We start from the raw sequence: 19937 nt of genomic DNA on the forward strand, positions 1-19937 counted from the left end.
GAACCACAGAAAAAACTATTTTGCTAGCAATCAAGGTTGGGCCAGTCATCCAAGAAACACTCTGCCATGTTATTGATCTAAACCTACCATTTAACATCCTCCTTGGTCACCCATGGATTCATGCCATGAAAGCCATTCCATCCACTTACCATTAGTGCATCAAATTTTTGCATCAAGACACTGAGGTAACCATCCATGCCGATCCAGAACCCTTTGCTTACTGCAATGCGGTTGAAGCTTCATATACAAACCATTGCCTTGGAATTGATATTGGCACAACCATTGCCAACTCATCCCACACTTGTAATGACCCAGAAACCATCCTCGCCTCCACCCTATCTACCATAAAGATCAATAACAAAGGCTGTGGAGAGTGTATATGAGAAATATGTTAGCAAGTAATACTAATCTATTAGAAAACAAAAGCATTAACTAGCATAAAAATCATAACATATATGAGAGACAAAGTGAAACCCTCAAATGAGAATATGAGCAATAGAATGGCTCTCCCAATGAGGATGGTCACTTGATTTAGGGATGAGTCTATTTGCTTATATTTGGTATGTATGCTCAAGGCTTCTCAAACTAGCTTCAATGGTGTTCTTGATGGATTTTGGATTAGGTGAATGGATTTGATATAAAACTTGCTCTCAAAATGGCATTATAACTTTAGCTCAAAGATTGTGATGAAATGGCTTGGGAGGGGATTCAATTTATAGGCTAAGGGCTTGAGGGATGGAGGGCTAAGATGGAAGAAAAGATGAAAGCTTAAGGAGGGCTAGGATGCACTCAAAGGGGAGCACATGGATTGTGCTTGTTTAGCACCAACTAGGGAGTGGCACATGTCACAAGGTGAGTGGATGGAGGAAAGGGGAAGGATGAGTCAAAAAAGGAGGCTCAAGGGATAATATCTTCATAAAGACCCTTCATTATGGCTTGTAAGAGCTTGTAAGAGTCTTTATTGCCTTTGTAAGAGCATTCATTGTTGGGTGGTTGGGATATTTTGGAGGGATTTGAGATTGTTGACTTTCTTTGGCTTAGGAAAGTCTTAAGCTTGCTTAGGGAATGTGACAATATTAGGGGGTGGATTAGGCTTGGGTTTAGGAGTAGATTAGGGATGTTAGAGATTTGCAAGTGGATGGCATTCATGAGGGTGGGTGAGTTAGTGGCTAAGCTTGGTTAGTATGGGTGGATGGGGTGGATTAGGCTAAAAAAGGGGGATTTAAGGATAAGTTAGGGGCTTATTAGCTTTGAGGGTTTTTTTTATCAAATAGATTTATTTAATAAATGGAGATTTTGGAATTAGATAGAAGAATAGGATTTAATTGATAAATAATAAGTTATTTGATTTATCAATTAGGACTATAGATGATTAATTAAATTAATCAGCCAGGGGATAGAAAAGGATTAATTAAATAGAAATTTAATTAATGATGCCTTTAGAGATAACTAAATAGGACTACCAAAGTGGTGTAATCAAATTTAGGTGTCTACATTTTGCCCCTCTTTGACATAGTGTTGAGACAACATTATTTCAAAGAAGTTCGAACGAAGATGACATGAGGAAGATGTTTTAGCAACAAGGTTTCCCTAGTCTCGGATAAGAAGAGGAGAGACTAGACTTAGATGATGCCCCCTCAAGAAGGCGATGGGAAGAGAAAGTGAGGATCGATGGCTTCTTGAAAAGTACAAGAATCTGAGATGAGCAAGGAGACTCAGATTGGCTAAGAGAAGGGGCTGAATTAGCCCAAACTCTCACTACGGGAGAATGATAAAGGAGAATTAGAGGCACAAGGGTAAAGCAAGCTTAAGACTTTCAAGATTGGGGGGAGGAGCAAAGCACTATAAAAGGAATCTAGGATAGGAAGATGGATAATGGGATGGAAAAAGCTGATGCAACATGATTTCAAATAGTCAGATTGGTGGAAGATGGGTTTCGGAGATCCCTAGGACTAGGATTATGGATCTCGAAAGATGAGGCTTGGTGGATTGATTGGATTGGTGGATCCCTAAGACTAGGATTGTGGATCCCTAAAGCTAAGAGTGATGGTTGATTCAAAGAGATACGGTTGTACAAGCTAGGGTAGGAGAGATGGATGTTGGATATGGATGGGGGATAATGGAGATGAAGGGAATCCATTGAAGCTTTTTGAGCAAGGGGATACTTCAAAGAGAAGTACCACCATGTAGTTGAGCACTAGATTTGCTATAGGACTGTTGGTTAATTGCTAAGGTTACCAAGAATATCAAGGACTTTTCACCAGCTGTCTAGAGGACTGACGAACTGACTCAAAACAAACACGCAAGGATTGCCCCAACATCACACATGAATCCTAGAGGAAGCAGCGTGGAACCGACACTGGGTAACCCACAAGCAGAAAAGAAAAATAAGAAAAAGACATGATCAAGACCTTATGCTTAGATTGTCCCATTCGCAACATACCATGATATGGAAGATCATGGCAACCTTGAGGAGGGAACAAAAAGATTTCTTGGAAAAGATACTTCAAGACCCAAAAGGGAAGATTCCAAATCAAAAGAAAGCGAAAATCCAAAAGAGAACTGTTTGCCAATGAGATGGGGATGCTTGTAGGATCAACATTGGCACATGTTAGGACAGGTGTGAAAAGAGCATATGGGGGATAGATGGTAGATGCGGGCTTGATGGTGGATTTGTGGAAGCGTGCTTGGGGATATAGGCACCCAAGATGGATTTAGGAGATGGGAGACACAAGTCACTGGATGGGGGATTAGCAATTGTGGATGCCATTATGCATTGGGTTTCAACTTTTTTCTTTGGGATCCACATGGTTTTGGATTTTCTTTTCATAGGCTTTTGCATTATTTTGCATTCTTTGATTGGGTTTTTCCTTTTTGGAGTATGTCTTTTAGAAGAGACATATGATTGCCTAGGATGTGGATTTTTAGCTTTATGCATTTGAAAGTTGGCATTCACATTGTTGTGGTAAGCTTTGGGAAGATGGTTAGGAGAAGCTTTGTGAGATGAAGAGGATATGGAAGAGCATGTAGGGGGATGATGATGGATGATGTGCCCTGATATGTGCCTTTGTTGATCTTTCATAGGCATGGATGGAATTGGATTTTTATGATGGCTGATAGGAGGATGGGGGATGGTAGATTGTGGGACATAGGGACCCAAAATGGATTTAGCAGATGAAGGGGGGATATGGTAGGTTGTTTTGGTTTGCAAAGGTGGTGGATGGGGGATGACATAAGATTTCTTGAAGGAGTGATGGGAGGCTGGCATGGTGGGTTTGGAGATAGGCTTGGTTTGGGTGTGTGGTGTACCAAAACCTTTAGATGTTGAACCTTTGGATACATATCCAAGACCATGAAATCCTGAATTCTTTTGTGCAATAATAGGCTTTCTAATTCCTTGCTTTTGTGGTCCTAAACTTTGACCTTGATAATGCCATTGATTGAGCATTTGAACTAGCTGAGGATACTTTTTTCTTGTGAAAAATGGTGGAAGTGCTTTATCAAGTGTACTGCAACAAGGAGATACTGTTTTTAATTCTTCTGCTAAGAGGAGGCCACCATGGATGAATGCAAGTGAACCAAGAGGGTAGATTATAGATGGTGGAATAGCTTGGAGAGGTGGTAAGATGGAAGCATGGAGCGGAGGAGATGGTAGGATAGGATCTTGATTTAGCTAATGAGATTAAAAGATATCTTGCAGTAGAGGAGGTATGGCTTGAGGTTTTAGAGATGGAGCGAGTGGTGAGTGTACTATGGATGGAAGACATGGTACAATGATATCTTCATTTATGCTTTGGGGGATGTCAACATGCTTTTGGGCAGGATCTTGATAGGATTGGTTTGGAGTGGATGGTGTGATAGGAGGTGAGGGGATGGATTCTTCAAAGGCAGTAGATGGATAGATGGGAGATTCAATCGTGGAGATGGGTGACTAGAAGATGGATGCATAAGGGTCATTACGGGAGATTTGGGAAATGCTTGGAGGTGATGTGGGTAGGATTTGGAGGGATTTGACAGGTTTTGGGATTTTGATGCTTGCGAGAAGTGGAAAGATTTTAAGCAATTTGATGGATGGTATGGGGATGATAGCTATGGGAGATGGAGGTGATATTATATATGGAGAAGCTTCATCGCTAACTACTTCACATGGTTGGATTAGATGACATGGCTTATCGACTACTGGAGGCGGCTTTTCTTGTATTTCCTCTAGGAGATTCCTTGGAGACTCGTGTGTCGGAGGTAGAGGTGGATTGATAGGAATAGCTGGTGTGATGGGGGTGGAAGATTGGAAGCTTGGTTGATTGGATGATGGGGGAGAAGCTGAGATATCAGATGGCATGACTAGATAGTTTGGAAGAATACATGGATTTTGGGGGATTCTTGGGGGAATGTTTCTAAGGCTTTCAATATACCCATCATAGTCAACAAGATTTTCATCATCATTGGAATAGGAGGTGGCGGGAGCAAGGACAATATGACCGAACACATCATGATAGGTTTGGGATTTCATGCTTTGATGATGAGTCGAATGGGGATAGGGTCTTGCATATGGATGAACATGGAAGCTCATGGTTGGATTTGGAGTAAGCACAGATTTTGGATTGGGTTTGCAAAGATTTTTGAGGGAAAGTCAAAGCTGCATGACAAACCTAAGGAGGATTGGCTGGAGATTTTAGGCTTTTCTAAGGAGGGAAGACTTCAAGGGCATGTTGTCAAAAAGTGAGAGTTTTTCTTTCCTATGTGCTGGATTTGGTGGTGGCTGTGTCAACTTGAGGATAGACTAATGATCCTATGGGCATGACACGAGATTGACCACTTGTGGATCCTAACCTTTAGCTCAAGGTGATGAGGGATACAAGTGACAAAGCTAGATTACCCTAGAAAATGCTCGATCAGAGGGATAACCGTGGTGAGATTGGTTGGTTGGTAGGATTGATTGGATAGAAAAATTTTGGCAGAGTGACAACAATTCTTTAAAGGCTTGGGTGTGATTTTGGATTGGGTTACTAGCTGGCTGGGGGGACGATTTGGATGGACTTTGGATTTGGGATTGTTCTAAGGCAGAGAACTAAGGGAACTTGGATGATGCTCTGATGAGGCAGTGACTACGCTAAGTATGCCTTGAGCTAGGAGATTTCTGCTTTTCTAGAATTTTGACCAAAGTTGGCAAACATCCATTAAAAGGCTATGAACAAACAAGCAGACAAAATTTTGGAGCAAGCACGTCAAACACACCAACATCCTAGGAAGCTTTCTACAAGGATGAAATTTGGTTTAGCTAGGGAGTCCTCGATATATGCAAGGTACGTGAGGCCCAAATCCATAGATGAAACGAAAAAGATGTCACACAGCTGAGAGGAGCGGTAACCCACTTCTCCTCTTTCACTTCTCAAGGGTATAAAGTTCCTTGAGGCTTAGCCCGAGTGACAAAATTTTGATCCCAAGAGAGGTGTCTTTGGATTCACCTCTTGATCTTTATACTCCTCCGGAACGCTGGAGTTGAGGTCATCCAATGGGTGATGAAATCCCCAAGCAGGCCTCCTAAAAAGTGTAAAACAAGACCACATACATGATTTTGGGTTTTAAAAGACACACATTCATTCCAATTGATGATTTAGATTTTGCAAGTTATGATTGAAGACACTTGTGATTATGGCATACAATATTTATTCCAATTTGACCGCATCGTCAGCATAATAGAAGTCGAGAGATCGTCAACATAAGAAATGCGAGCATCATTGAAAATGCATCAAAACCTTGCGATGTTCATTGATTCTTTAGGCATTCAAGATTGAGTGTGAGTTTTTTTTAAGCCCAAAACAAAAATGTGTGAAACTCGATTGCCAAGCGCATGCCCGGAGGCCCTCCACGTCAATTGGTAGTTCAATTTTAGTGCCCAAATGAAGTGTTAGCGAACCTAATGTGCATTCAAGAAATTTTTTAACTTAGAAAAACTAATAAAAACACATGTAAGTAGAGTTTGATTTTTGTGGAGCACTTAACACCGTCTTAGGTGGACCCATCCCCATAGATGGCGCTGAGATTGCAACCAATGGTTAAATTGATGAGTGATTAAAGAGGGTGAGTCCAATGACAAACTCACTCAAAGTATTTTTATTTATTTTTATAACTTAGAAGATTATAAAAATGTGGATTTAGATTCCTTTTATGCCCAAAAATTGAAGTGTGATGATATTGCAATGGTTAATTGATCTTATGCATTCAAGATTGAGTTTGTTTGTTTTAAGCATGCATTCCAAGAAAGATTGATTTTAATCCATTGCATTCAAGATTATGTTTGAGAAACATTCATTCAAAGAAAAATGCTTAAACATTCAAGTTTATTTTAGCAATATAAGAACCTACAAAAAACATGGTTAGTGGTTTCATATTTGCTCCAACCTACAATAGCTACAAAAAAGTCAAGTTGATTAGTAACCCCAAAAATCTCAAAATTTGAAGCTTAACTATTGAAAAAATAAAATCAACTTTTTTTGTTCTTTTTCTTAGACATAAAAACACTTACAAAGTGTAGAAATAATGATTTTAAAGCAGAAATGCAACATAAATAAGCAGAGACAATAGTTCAATAGGCCGAGATGCCAAAATTTAGAGACACCAATCTGCAGAGATGACAGAGAAAGAAGCAGAGATGACAGATCAATTTTGTGGCACAAAAAAAATAGGAGACAAGCGAAGATGCTAATTTGTAGAGATGCTAATTTGCAGAGACGACAGTCTAGTTTGGTGGCAATGGAGATGACAATTTAGGTTACGGAGACGACAGAGTAGCTGGCAGAGACACTGATCTGTGGGGACGATAGTTGAGAATGCGCAGACGACAGTCTAGTGGCGGTGCTGATAGCAAAAAACTAGGCAAAGATGCCAAACTACAGAGACATCATTTTGGGTGCAGAGATGACAAAGTAGCTGGTAGAGATGACAGTTTGCAGGTGTAGACGCCAAACTGCGGAGATGACACTGCGCAAAAAAAAGTTAAAAAATGTGGATTTTTTCTAGAATTTTTTAATTTTTTGTTATTTTCAGATTTTAGAGGGTATTTTTTCTTTCCAAGTGTGCTCTTCAACTTGCAAACATAAGCAAAACACCCTACAACCCACTCAAACAACAACAAACATTAGATTGTTAGAAAAAACAACATATAGATAGAAATGGATGATTAAATGACTCATAGTGGGGTCCCACCGGGCATGCCAAAATGTATATGAGAAATATGTTAGCAAGTAATACTAATCTATTAGAAAATAAAAGCATTAACTAGCATAAAAATCATAACATATATGAGAGACAAAGTGAAACCCTGAAATGAGAATATGAGCCATAGAATGGCTCTCCCAATGAGGATGGTCACTTGATTTAGGGATGAGTCTATTTTCTTATATTTGGTATGTATGCCCAAGGCTTCTCAAACTAGCTTCAATGGTGTTCTTGATGGATTTTGGATTGGGTGAATGGATTTGATATAAAACTTGCTCTCAAAATGGCATTATAACTTTAGCTAAGGATTGTGATGAAATGGCTTGGGAGGGGATTCAATTTATAGGCTAAGGGCTTGAGGGATGGAGGGCTAAGATGGAAGGAAAGATAAAAGCTTAAGGAGGGCTAGGATGCACTCAAAGGGGAGCACATGGATTGTGCTTGTTTAGCACCAATCAGGGAGTGACACATGTCACAAGGTGAGTGGATGGAGGAAAGGGGAAGGATGAGTCAACAAAGGAGGCTCAAGGGATAATATCTTCATAAAGACCCTTCATTATGGCTTGTAAGAGCTTGTAAGAGTCTTTATTGCTTTTCTAAGAGCATTCATTGTTGGGTGGTTGGGATATTTTGGAGGAAGTTGAGATTTTTGACTTTCCTTGGCTTAGGAAAGTCTTAAGCTTTCTTAGGGAATGTGACAATATTAGGGGGTGGATTAGGCTTGGGTTTAGGATTATATTAGGGATGTTAGAGATTTGCAAGTGGATGGCATTCATGAGGGTGGGTGAGTTAGTGGCTAAGCTTGGTTAGTATGGGTGGATGGGGTGGATTAGTCTAAAAAAGGGGGATTTAGGGATAAGTTAGGGGTTTATTAGCTTTGAGGGTTTTATTTATCAAATAGATTTATTTAATAAATGGAGATTTTGGAATTAGATAGAAGAATACGATTTAATTGATAAATAATAGGTTATTTGATTTATCAATTAGGACTATAGATGATTAATTAAATTAATCAGCCAGGGGATGGCAAAGGATTAATTAAATAAAAATTTAATTAATGATGCCTTTAGAGATTTTTAAATACGATTACCAAAGTGGTGTAATCAAATTTAGGTGTCTACAGAGAGTATAGTCTGTCAGATGTATTTATTGTCGGGGCACTCCCACTTGATCCACATGCCCATGGACGACCAACATATCACAAAGCTAAGGAGATTCCACCTCCTCAATACAAACAGTTTGGCCCAACAACCTTTATATCCTCGGAAGTCCCTCTTCATGAGGAGCTCACTCTAGATGTCAACATTTAGTTACATAAGGATGCACCTCCAAGAAATCAAGCACGCCTTGATCACTTCAACCAAAAGTATCCCCAAGAACATAAGCTCATCACTGATAAATGGAACTATCAAGGTGGTGGTCTAGGACTAGAGGAAAGAGGCATGCACTGGCCCATTGAAGCACACAAGTGGGAATCGAAGCCAGGTCTTGGCTTTGGCATACCCACAACTGGGGGCACCAATGAGAATAGTCACGCTTTTTCAAACATTCACCATGACCTTTTTGAAATTGAAGACATTCCTAAGGAAGTTGAAAAGAGAGCCTACGACGATATTCTAGACCAAATCTTCCTCAGAGACTCTGATCTCCAAGAACTATCCATTAATTTCATTGACCTACCACTCGCCCATCCACAACTCATAAATTGGAACCAACCAAGCGTCATACATATTGATGAGCTCACATCAGAGGAAGTGCTTCTCAGATTCATGGGAGCCAAAAATCCTAACAAGAAAACAAAGCCATATTCTTCCTATATTTATAAGCTAGATCCCAAGGGGTATTTTGGAGATAATCCCCAACCTAGTTTCGATACCCCCAAAACTAGAACTATTGTGAATCCGGGACTAGATAAGGTAGCGAAGACAACCCCTCAGTAAGAAAATCTAGAGTCACAAGAAAAACATGAGGATTTAGCATTGCCTCCTCAAGATAATCGACCAGAGGTATCTTCTATTCTAATTGAGGATACTAGAAAAGTCAACATCAGTTCTTTAGAGATCCCAGACTTGTTCACATTGCTACATCATGATCACAAGACCAAGCTGACCTCATCTTTGAGGTCTTAAGAGAGAACATTGTCCAATTTTCATGGTCATATCAGGACATGCCAGGACTTGATCCAAATCTTGTAGTTCATCATCTTATAGTTGATCCAAAGATCAAGCCTGCTAGACAAAAGCTTAGAAAAATGCACCCCAAGGTGGCATTACTGGTCAAAGCTGAATTAGAAAGAATGTTAGTTGCTAAGGTATAATCTACACTAATTTCAAAGATCTTAACAAAGCTTGTCCAAAAGAAGATTTTTCCTTACCCAACATAGATATGATTGTAGACCTTACAACTGGACATGAAATTCTATCCCTCATGGATGGATTTTCTAGGTATAATCAAATAAATATTGCAAAAGAGGATCAGCATAAGATAGCATTCACTACCCTTTGGGGAACCTTTTGCTACAACATGATGCCTTTTGGCCTAAAAAATGTTGGGGCTACCTATCAAAGAGCTATGAAAACCATTTTCCATGATCTTATCCATAGCATTTTGGAGGATTATGTGGATGATATCTTAGTTAAATCTCACACCTTCATGGATAATCTTGCTAACCTGGAGAAAGTCTTTGATAGGTTAGCCAAATATCATCTCATGCTGAATCCCAAGAAATGTGTCTTTGGGGTCACATCTAGCAAGCTTCTAGGCTTTATAGTTTCTATACGAGGTATAGAGATTTGACCCCAAGAAGGTCAATGCTATCTTAGACATGCCTCCTCCAAAGACACTACGACAGCTTTGCACTCTTCAAGGAAAGCTTCAATCCATTCGATGCTTCATCTCCCAGCTTGCAAATAAGTGTATGACATTTGCACATTTACTAAAGAAGGATGAAAAATTCAAGTGGGATCCTTTATGTCAATGCAGCTTCGATCATCTCAAGAAATATCTCATCAATCCCCCTATCTTGGTTCCACCAGTTTCTAGTCGTCCCTTGATCTTGTACATATCAACAATGCCTACTGCTCTAGGGGCACTTCTAGCACAACTCGATGACTATGATAGAGAAAGAGCCATCTACTACATTAGTAAAACCCTAGTTGGTTATGAACTCAATTATACTCCTATGGAAAAAGCTTGTTTGGCAGTTGTTTTCTCAACACAAAAGCTTCGCCACTACATGCTAAGTCATACCAGCCAACTAGTCTCCAAGATGGACCCTCTCAAGTATATGCTCTCCAAAATAGCACTTATAGGCCATTTGGCCAAATGGGTTATGCTCCTTAGCGAATTTGAGATCCAATATGTGAAAAAAAAGGAAATCAAAGGGAAAGCTATAGTAGATCACCTAGCTGATGCACCTCTAGTAGATACATATCCTTTGATCACAGAATTTCTAGATGAGCATATCTATCTAATTGAAGAACAACCCCCATGGAAACTTTATTTTGATGGCTCATATACATCCCGTGGATCAGGGGCAGGAATATTGTTGGTCACAACTCAAGGAGATTACATTCCAAAAGCCTTCAAGCTACAATTCCCTAGCACCAACAATATAGCTGAATATGAGGCTCTCATAGCAGGATTAAAGATAGCTGCAGAATGGAACATCACTTAGTTACAAATCTTTGAAAATTCTCAGCTCATCATCAAGCAAGCCCTAAATGAATATCAAACCAAAGATGAAAAGTTATTACCCTACAAAGAGCTAGTTGATCAGATAACCCAGAATTTTACAAAGCTTCAGTTTACACAAGTGCCTCGAATGTAGAACAAAGCAGAAGATGCTATGGCTACTATCAGCTCGCTCTTGGAAATTCCCCAAGTGGTTATGCAGTATGAGTTTTTAGTCGAGCAGCTCCTCATACCTGCCTATGCAAATAATGACTCAAATCATGTTTGTATCTTTGTTGGTCTCCAATCCCCTTGGTACCATGAGATTCATGCTTACCTTAAAGATGGTATCATCTTCCCTCACCTCACATGTACCCAACACCAAAACCTCATCCAAAAATCATCCTGCTATATTATCATGGCCAATACCCTATGTCGTCGAGGTTATCATGATACTCTCTCTTGATGTTTAGATGAAAATGAGGCCGCAATGGCATTAAAAGAAGTACACTCTGGACTTTGCAGTGCCCACACGAGTGGTATTGTCCTCGTGTAACAAATCCTTAGAACAGGCTACTATTGGCCTACCATTAAAGAAGACTCCTGTGACTTTGTTAGAAAGTGTCTCCCATGTCAACAGTACGCAAATCTTGTGCACGCTCTAGCACAGGATCTACAGCCTATTGCACCACCTTGGCCTTTCGCTTGTTGGGGCCTTGATCTAGTTGGAACTATCACATCTCTCTCATCTGATGGACATAAATGAATAATAATAGCTACAGACTATTTCACTAATTGGGTGGAAGTAGTCCCCCTAGTCTCAGCTATAGGAGTTTAGGTCTCCAAGTTCATCTTGTACCACATTGTTTGACACTTTGGCATCCCATCCACCATCTTCACCGACCATGGAGGTAACTCTAAAAATCTCAAAATGGAAGAATTGTGTACTTCCCTCCACATCCATCACCACTTTTCTAGCGCATATTTCACAAAACATAATGGCCAGGTAGAGGTAAGTAATAAAACCCTCCTCAAAATCCTAAAGAAAGTTGTCAATGATTTTGGCCGCAATCGGCACCTACAGATTAATCTAACCTTATGGGCTTATCAAGATTCTTTCCATACATCCACAGGTACAACTCAATACTCCCTAGTCTATGGTGCCAAAGTGGTACTACCTATAGAGGTTGAACTTCCCTCCTTGCACATATCTTTGTAAGGAAAAATATCAAATCAAGAATACAGAGTAGCCAGACTCACCCAGCTAGATCTCTTAGATGAGAAGCGACAACAAGCCTATGATCATCTCACACTCTACCAAACTCATCTCAAAAGGAATTTCAACAAGAAGGTACTTCTGCGACACTTTCAGCCGGGTGACATGGTCTTCAAAAAAAACATGAAAGTTCAAGCAGATCGAGAAAAGAAAGGTAAGTTTGAAACTACATGGCTTGGTCCTTATGTTGTCATTGCCTCCTTTGGCTTCGGAGCCTATCAGCTATCTACACCAAAAGGAGAACTCTTGAATGATCCTACTAACATCATTCATCTCAAGAAGTTCCATGCTTGAAGATCCTTGGTATACCTAGCTTTTGAAAATACAAACAAACAAAAATATAGTAAAGAGAAATAAGCGTCCAATGGTGAAAACTTGGCAATTCAAGCACCTTGGATAGGTACCTTGGTGAAAACTTGGTAATTCAGGCATCTTGTGTACTAAGACTAATCCATTATCTATCACTATCCTATCCCTTATCCATCCACTCACCATCCCATAAAACACCTCCTTGTTCCCTTGGTGTTCCAACCAAATATCCAACATCTAATGAAGCTTGTAAATACCTCCTGTACAGCTTGTAAATCTTTTACTTCAGCTTGTAAATTGTGTACCCCAACTTGTAAATCTTGTATCATCCCTTGTATCATAGCTTGTATATCCAAATCTTGTCCAAAGCTTGTACCATATTCTAGCTTGTATTATATGCCAAATCTTGTATCCTAGCTTGTATCCTATCACACGCACACAAAGAATCCCATTTTCCTTAAGCTTTTTGCAAACCATCTACCTATCCCCCTATCAACTATTGTAGACATCCCACCCTTCATGAACATTTCCATCTCACAAAAATTAAAATATGAACAACCTTGTACATTTGTAACATATCTTGGTCCATCAGCTTGTACATCCTCTTTAGCTTAGTACCATTGTATCTATCTAGCTTTTTTGTCAGTTGCTCCTTGATCAACATCTTGCACACATCACACAACCCTTGGTTAGCTATTCCAATGCATCCTTTAGCTAGATCTCCTATCACCAAAGTGTTATCCTTCTTAGTTCAGCTTGCTAGACGCATCACTCATCCAAAATCCATCAGCTTAGGTGCTCTCCGATAAATTCTTGTAGGATATAGCTTTCCACATGTCTGATCTTGGTCCGTTAGTACCTCATCCTACCCATCTCGTTGGCAAACGGTTCTCTTTTGGATTTTCTCTTTCTTTTGATTTGGAATCTTCCCTTTTGGGTCTTGAAGTATCTTTTCCAATAAATCTCCTTGTTCTCTCCTCAAGGTTGCCACAATCTTCTATATCATGGTATACTGCAAATGGGGAATCTGAGCGTAAGGTCTTGATTAGATCTTTTGTTTGTTTTTCTTTTCTGCTTGTGGGTTACCCAGTGTTAGTTCTATGCTACTTCCTCTGAGATTCATGTGTGATGCTGGGGCAATCCTTGTGTGTTTATTTTGAGTCAGTCCATCAGTCCTCTAGACAGTTGGTGAAAAGGCCTTGATGTTCTTGGTAACCTTGGCAATTAACCAATAGTCCTATAGAAAATCTAGTGCTCAACTACATGGTGGTACTTCTCTTTGAAGTATCCCCTTGCTCAAAAAAGCTTCAATGGTTTCCCTTTATCTCCATTATCCCCCATCTATATCTAGCATTTGTCTCTCCTACCCCAGCTTATGCATCTGTATCTCTTTGAATCAATCTGCACTTTTAGCTTTAGGGATCCACAATCCTAGTCTTAGGGATCCACCAATCCAATCAATCCACCAAGCCTCATCTTTTGAGCTCCACAATCCTAGTCCTAGGGATCTCTGAAACCCATCTTCTACCAATATAACTCTTTGAAATCTTGTTGCATCAGCTTTATCATCCCATCATCCATCTCCCTATCCTGGATTCCTTTTTATAGCACTCCACTCCTTCATCCTCTGCAATCCCTAAGATCTTAAGCTTGCTTCCTCTTGTGCCTCTGATTCTCCCTTTATCATTCTCCCATAGTGAGATTTTTAGCTAACTAAACCTCTTCTCTTAAGCTAATTTAAGTCTCCTTGCTCATCTCAGATTCCTATACTTTTCAAGAAGTTGTCAAGCCTCGCTTTCTCTCCCCGCTGCCTTCTTGAGGGGGCATCTCACAGTCCATTCTCTCCTCTTTTGCTCTAGCCTTGGGCATCTTATTTTCTTATCTTTGATGCCATGCCACTTGCGGCATCACATCAAAGAGGGGCAAAATGTAGACACTTAAATCTTTTAAAAAATAAAGTATTTTTATTTTTTGAAAAAAATTCTTGATGACATCATCATTAATTAATTAATTTATTTATTTATTTTTATGCCATTAAATCCCTTTTGTTGGATACAATTGTTAATTGTGTATTGTCTTTGATGTTACACAAATGTCATATCAATCATCAGGTAGAGTTTACCTAGCTCAGATGGTCAACAAAGCAATTTACAGTGACTACCAAGCGTTCCTGAACGTTACACAAAAAGTTAGCTCTTAACGAGCTCACTTAGGCATCAAAGAATTTTGTAGCAAAAAGTTAATGTTAACCAAGCTCCCAAGGTTAACAAAGGGAAAGTCAATGTCTACCGAGCTCACTCGATAAGTGAAGGAAAGTTAGCTTTTATCGAGCTCACTTGGTAAGCGAACGAAAGTTAGCTTTTATCGAGCTCACTCGATAAATGAAGGAAGGACAGTATTTACCAAGTTAACTCAGTCTCCAAAGGAAGTTGCAAAGTTCATAGTGTTTACCAAGCTTCACTTAGCTAACACTAGGGAAACCATTCTGGAGCAGTGGTCACTGAGCTGGGTCGGGCAACGAAGGATTTTTCTAAAGAATTAAGTTTAACTGTTTTGTGCAGCCGACTGATTTTATGTTGTTGTAACTTGTAATTGAGCCAAATTGACAATCTGTAAGGTATATATGAAAGGTCAAGTTGTGAATTCAAATGATGTAGAAAAGTGTGGATGCATAAAAGTGCGAATAAGAAAATATATGAGCAAATGTTGAGGAAGGATTAGATATCCCTATGAAGCTGCAAAGTTGCATTCGATCAGTGAGGATCTAGTGAAGCAAAACAGCGATCTGTATTCAGCAAAGATAAGTTGCATATATTTAAAATCACTTCATTGTTGCTTTCTAATCATTGTAATAGTGATTCAAAATCTCTTAATAGAGTTGGTTTGACAACCATTTTGTAAATTCTCTAACAAGGTGATAATTTAGTTGAATTGTTTTAAAGACCTCTGACAAGGCCACTTCTAACAAGGTGATCAAATCCTCTAATAGGGTCACACCTAACAGTGTGTTTTGTAACCTTTAATAGGGTTGGCTCCTAACATGGCTCACTTTAGAAGAGTGAAAATTGGTAACTAGTTACTTGGTGGTTTTTTCCAAATTGGTTTTTCACGTTAAATCTGGTGTCTCTTGTGTTCATGTTTTTTCTTTATGCATGCATGTTAATCACTTTAAATGCTTAATAAAGTTAACAGAACATCTATCAAGTTTTAGCATTTATTTATGTGGTTACCGAGTGTCAGCAGCAGCTATATTTTAAGACATCTAAGGATCTGTAGATTTATTTTTGTGGTAACTGATTCACCCCTCCCCTCTCAGTTACTCCATCTCTATTTCCAACACCTTTATCTTAATTAAAAATATTTAATTAAGGAATCCCTCCCAAAAATGTTTAAATCTTATTTAAACATTATTTCCTTATTTATTAATTATTTAATTAATAAATTGACCAAAAAACCCAAAATAAATAAAAAAATTATTTTTTGCCAAAAACTTGGCCAATTTCCTTACGACCACTAACCTCTTCCAAAATCTTCTAATCCTTCTTTAATTTTGATTAAAGGCTAATCCCATCATTTCCTATCCCTAATCCCAACTCAAAATATTTAATTAAGATTAAATATTAATCCTCATGTTTATTAAAAAAGTTTTAATAAATATCTCCTCAACCCAAACCCTTGAAATAAATAAAACTTTATTTATTTTCTAAAAATCTAATTTATCCTCATCCTACGAAGTTCTAGACTCTTCTAGAAACTCTTCATCCTCATCCTAGGAAGTTCTAAACTATTCTAGAAAGTCTTTATCCTCATCCAAAGTCTAGACTCTTCTAGAAGATGTCTTTAAACCTAATCCTAATCCCCTCCTAACCTTATCACATTCCCTAAACATGGATTAAGACTTACTAACCCAAGCCAAAGTTAACAAATATCTCCTCCTTCACCCACCCTCATTAAATGCCATCCACTTCCCTATCTCTAAGCTAATCCTAAAACATCCTAATCCATCATCTAATCATTTGCACAATCCTAAGCAAGCTTAAAACCTTCCTAATCAAGCCCAAGTCAAAATTTCTCTCATCTCCCTCAAAATACCCCAACCATAAAACTTTATGAAGCCCACTAGGCCATAAATGAGTCTTCCAAACCCTTTCATTGCTCTTACAAGCCATTATGAGGGTCTTTATGAAGATTTTATCCCTTGAGCCTCCTTTTTTGACTCATCCTTCCCCTTTCCTCCATCCTATCACCCTGTGACATGTGTCACTCCCTGATTGGTTGTAAGGAAGCACAATCCATGTGCTCTCCTCTCATGCAATCTGAGCTCTCCATGAGCTTTTCCCCATCCTTTCATCTTAGCCCTCAATCCCTCAAGCCTCTTGCTTATAAATTGGATCATTCCCCTTTGCAAAAGAACACAATCCATGAAGTAAATTCATAATGGCATTTTAAGAAGCCATTTTACATCAAAACCATACACTCACACCCAAATTCCAACTCCATTTGAAGCCCTTTTTGAATCGTAAGCTTGAGCATACATCCTATCTATTTAGACAAAGCCACTCAACAAGAGAGCTTCTCATTGAGAGAGGCCATTAATGGCTCATATTCTCAATTGAGAGCTCATCTTAGTCTATCTTGAAGTTTATGAAATTATTTTAGTTTGTAGAAGCTTTATTTAAATTTGGTTTCTATTAGCATACTAACATTGCTCATATACATTAACCACTATGTTAAAAGTGGGCCTGGTTAGAGGACTTTAGAAAATTCACTTGGAATGTCACCCTATTAAAATATTTACAATGGTTGTTAAACCAACCTAATTCCATAGGATTTTACCCTAGCTTGCACAATTGTTAGAGAGTAATAACAATGGCTTTTGACCTGATACAACTCACAACTTAACTTGTAGATTTTAGATCATAGTTAAACTCTTCACATTTTTTCTTGGCTTTTAGTCTCTATAGCTTTGAGAGATTGTTCTCCTTTCAAGCTTCATCTCCTTGAGTCTTCATGCTTGATGTATTGGTGCAATCTTCTTTCTGACTAATTATTGAAGCAGAGTCTGTATTCTCTATTCTTCCTTCTCCTCTTGATTTCTTCTCCTTGACATCTTTCAACCATTTTTCAATTTGGCACCCCAACAACTCTTACTGCTTGGCCCATGACTCCTTAAATAGAAGTTTGGAATTGCTTTTCCCGCTCAATTCTTCCCTCCTTTAATTTTAGTTTGAATTGATTAAGTAGGATTCATTGAATCTAACCCTTTTTTTTTTCATCTAGAAACATCATAAATAATCCTCTTGAATTCACCCAAAAATGGTTTACCTAAAATTCTATGCCTCCAAATCATCATCCTTATTCTCTAATTGGTCCACAAAATTCAAGGTAACAAACTTGTCGGCTTAGATCTAGCGAATATTTGTCTTTTCCAATAATATAGCAGCTCATTACTAATGAAATTTGGGTGCTCAACACATACTATGTTACTCGGTATCAACTATGTTTTACTGATGCTCAACACTTACAGTGGATTCACGTGGCATCCACTAAGTTTTTTTGATGCTCGACACCTATTAATTTGCTCAGTAACTAAACATGCTTTGTTGCTTTAGTATCACTCGACACATACTAGATTTATCTTTTTCTCAACACTAATTGAAAATATGTTGGGCTTGAACTAGCTTGCTCAACACTCACTAATGAATTTAGTTAAACTTTGCAGACATCCTTGTTGCAACTTATTCTTCTAGTGTTTCTAACTGTGGCCAACCTCTTTATCTTCAAGTATGTTATCAATACATCATTTTACCATTTTCTTAACTAATCCTTTCACTTCATTAGAAAAGCATAACTCAACCTTTCCCTTAGGTACTCTTGTTACATCTTATTGATTAAATCCTCTTCATCAATCAACTAATTGATAGTACTTGGATCTTATAAGAAATTGTCATTCTGTCAAATAGCAAGTTAGACATCAATGACAAAATAATGATTGAAAAAATTCTTTATCAACCATCTTCCTTCTTTGCAACAATCTGCCTCTTTGATGGTATTCATTTTCAAGAACATTTCCAACATTCCTATCTATGACTTGACAAATTTAGTATGTGGCTCTGCACCCAGTTTCTGCTATTCGGCAATTTTTATTTGTACTCCATCATTTCTTATTTAATAAGAATTTATAACTTGATTTATCTATTCACATTGAGTGTTGGAAGCATCATTGACCACATAGATTAATTTATTGTAGTTTTCAAGTTCTTCATTATATGAAGCATCACCCTTTTCAGCAAACTCATCAACTCCCACATTTGTACCTTGCACAACTTTGTTAGTGTTAGAATTTAAACACTTATAATCTTTTGTTTTCGTGAAATAACCTAGGAATATGCCTTCATCACTCTTTGCCTCAAGTTTTCCATTCCTATTATCTTTCAATATATAACATCTACTTCCAAATATTTTGAAATATTTAACTTTAGGAGTATAGCCATAACATAGTTCAAAAGGTGTAGCATTTGTACCTTTCTTGACTTGAACTCTATTTAGTGTATAGACAAAAGTATTAATTGCTTCTATCAAATATTTCTTTGATATGCCTTTCTCCATCCTTAGTGTCCTTGCATAGTCCATTATTGATCCATTCCCACTTTCAACTATCCCATTTTGATGAGAAGTCCTTGGTGTTGGCATCTATCTTTTAATCCCTCTATCATTGCAGAGTGTATTAAAATCATGTGAAATAAACTCACCACCTCTATTAGATCTCAAACACTTTAGACTCTTCCTTGTTTTTTTTCAACTCTCATTGAATACTACTTGAATAACTAAAAAGCATCATATTCAACTTTAAGAAACATCACATCCATCATTCTAGAGTAGTCATCCACAAATAGAATGAAATGTTGATCTCCACAATAACTTTAACACCAATGGGTCTATGTAGGTCAGTATGGAAAAGTTCCAAAATGTCATTAGTAGTATATGTCTTACTATTAAAACTAGACTTGGTCATCTTTCCTATTTGACATTGTTTACACAAAGCATTGTTAGGATTTTTTAGTTTAGGCAGTCCTCTCACTTTCTTCATCTTACCGATAGTTGCCAAATTGTCAAAATTTACACAACACAATTTTTTTTCCATAACCAAACATCTTCTTGTTGTGCAAACATGCATGTCTTTCCACATAGGTCTAGATAGAATAAGTTGTCTCTTGTCTTATCATCAATTTTAATCTTCTTACCATCATCATCATGTATCTTGGCTTTGTTGTGAAATTCAACTATGTTACCTGACTTGTTTAGTTGTGAAACACTCAACAAATTGTAGTTGAGTCCTTTGACCTAGTAAATATTTTCACACATTGTTTTGTTGGTCAGTTGAATAGTGTATTTGCTTTTTATAACATACGGAATATCATTACCAAATTTAACACATCCACCATTATGTGTACCAATATCT

The sequence above is a fragment of the Cupressus sempervirens genome, chromosome 3, assembly GCF_028749045.1.
Source record: "Cupressus sempervirens isolate cs-2001-9-10 chromosome 3, ASM2874904v1, whole genome shotgun sequence".
NCBI classification, from domain to species: domain Eukaryota; kingdom Viridiplantae; phylum Streptophyta; class Pinopsida; order Cupressales; family Cupressaceae; genus Cupressus; species Cupressus sempervirens.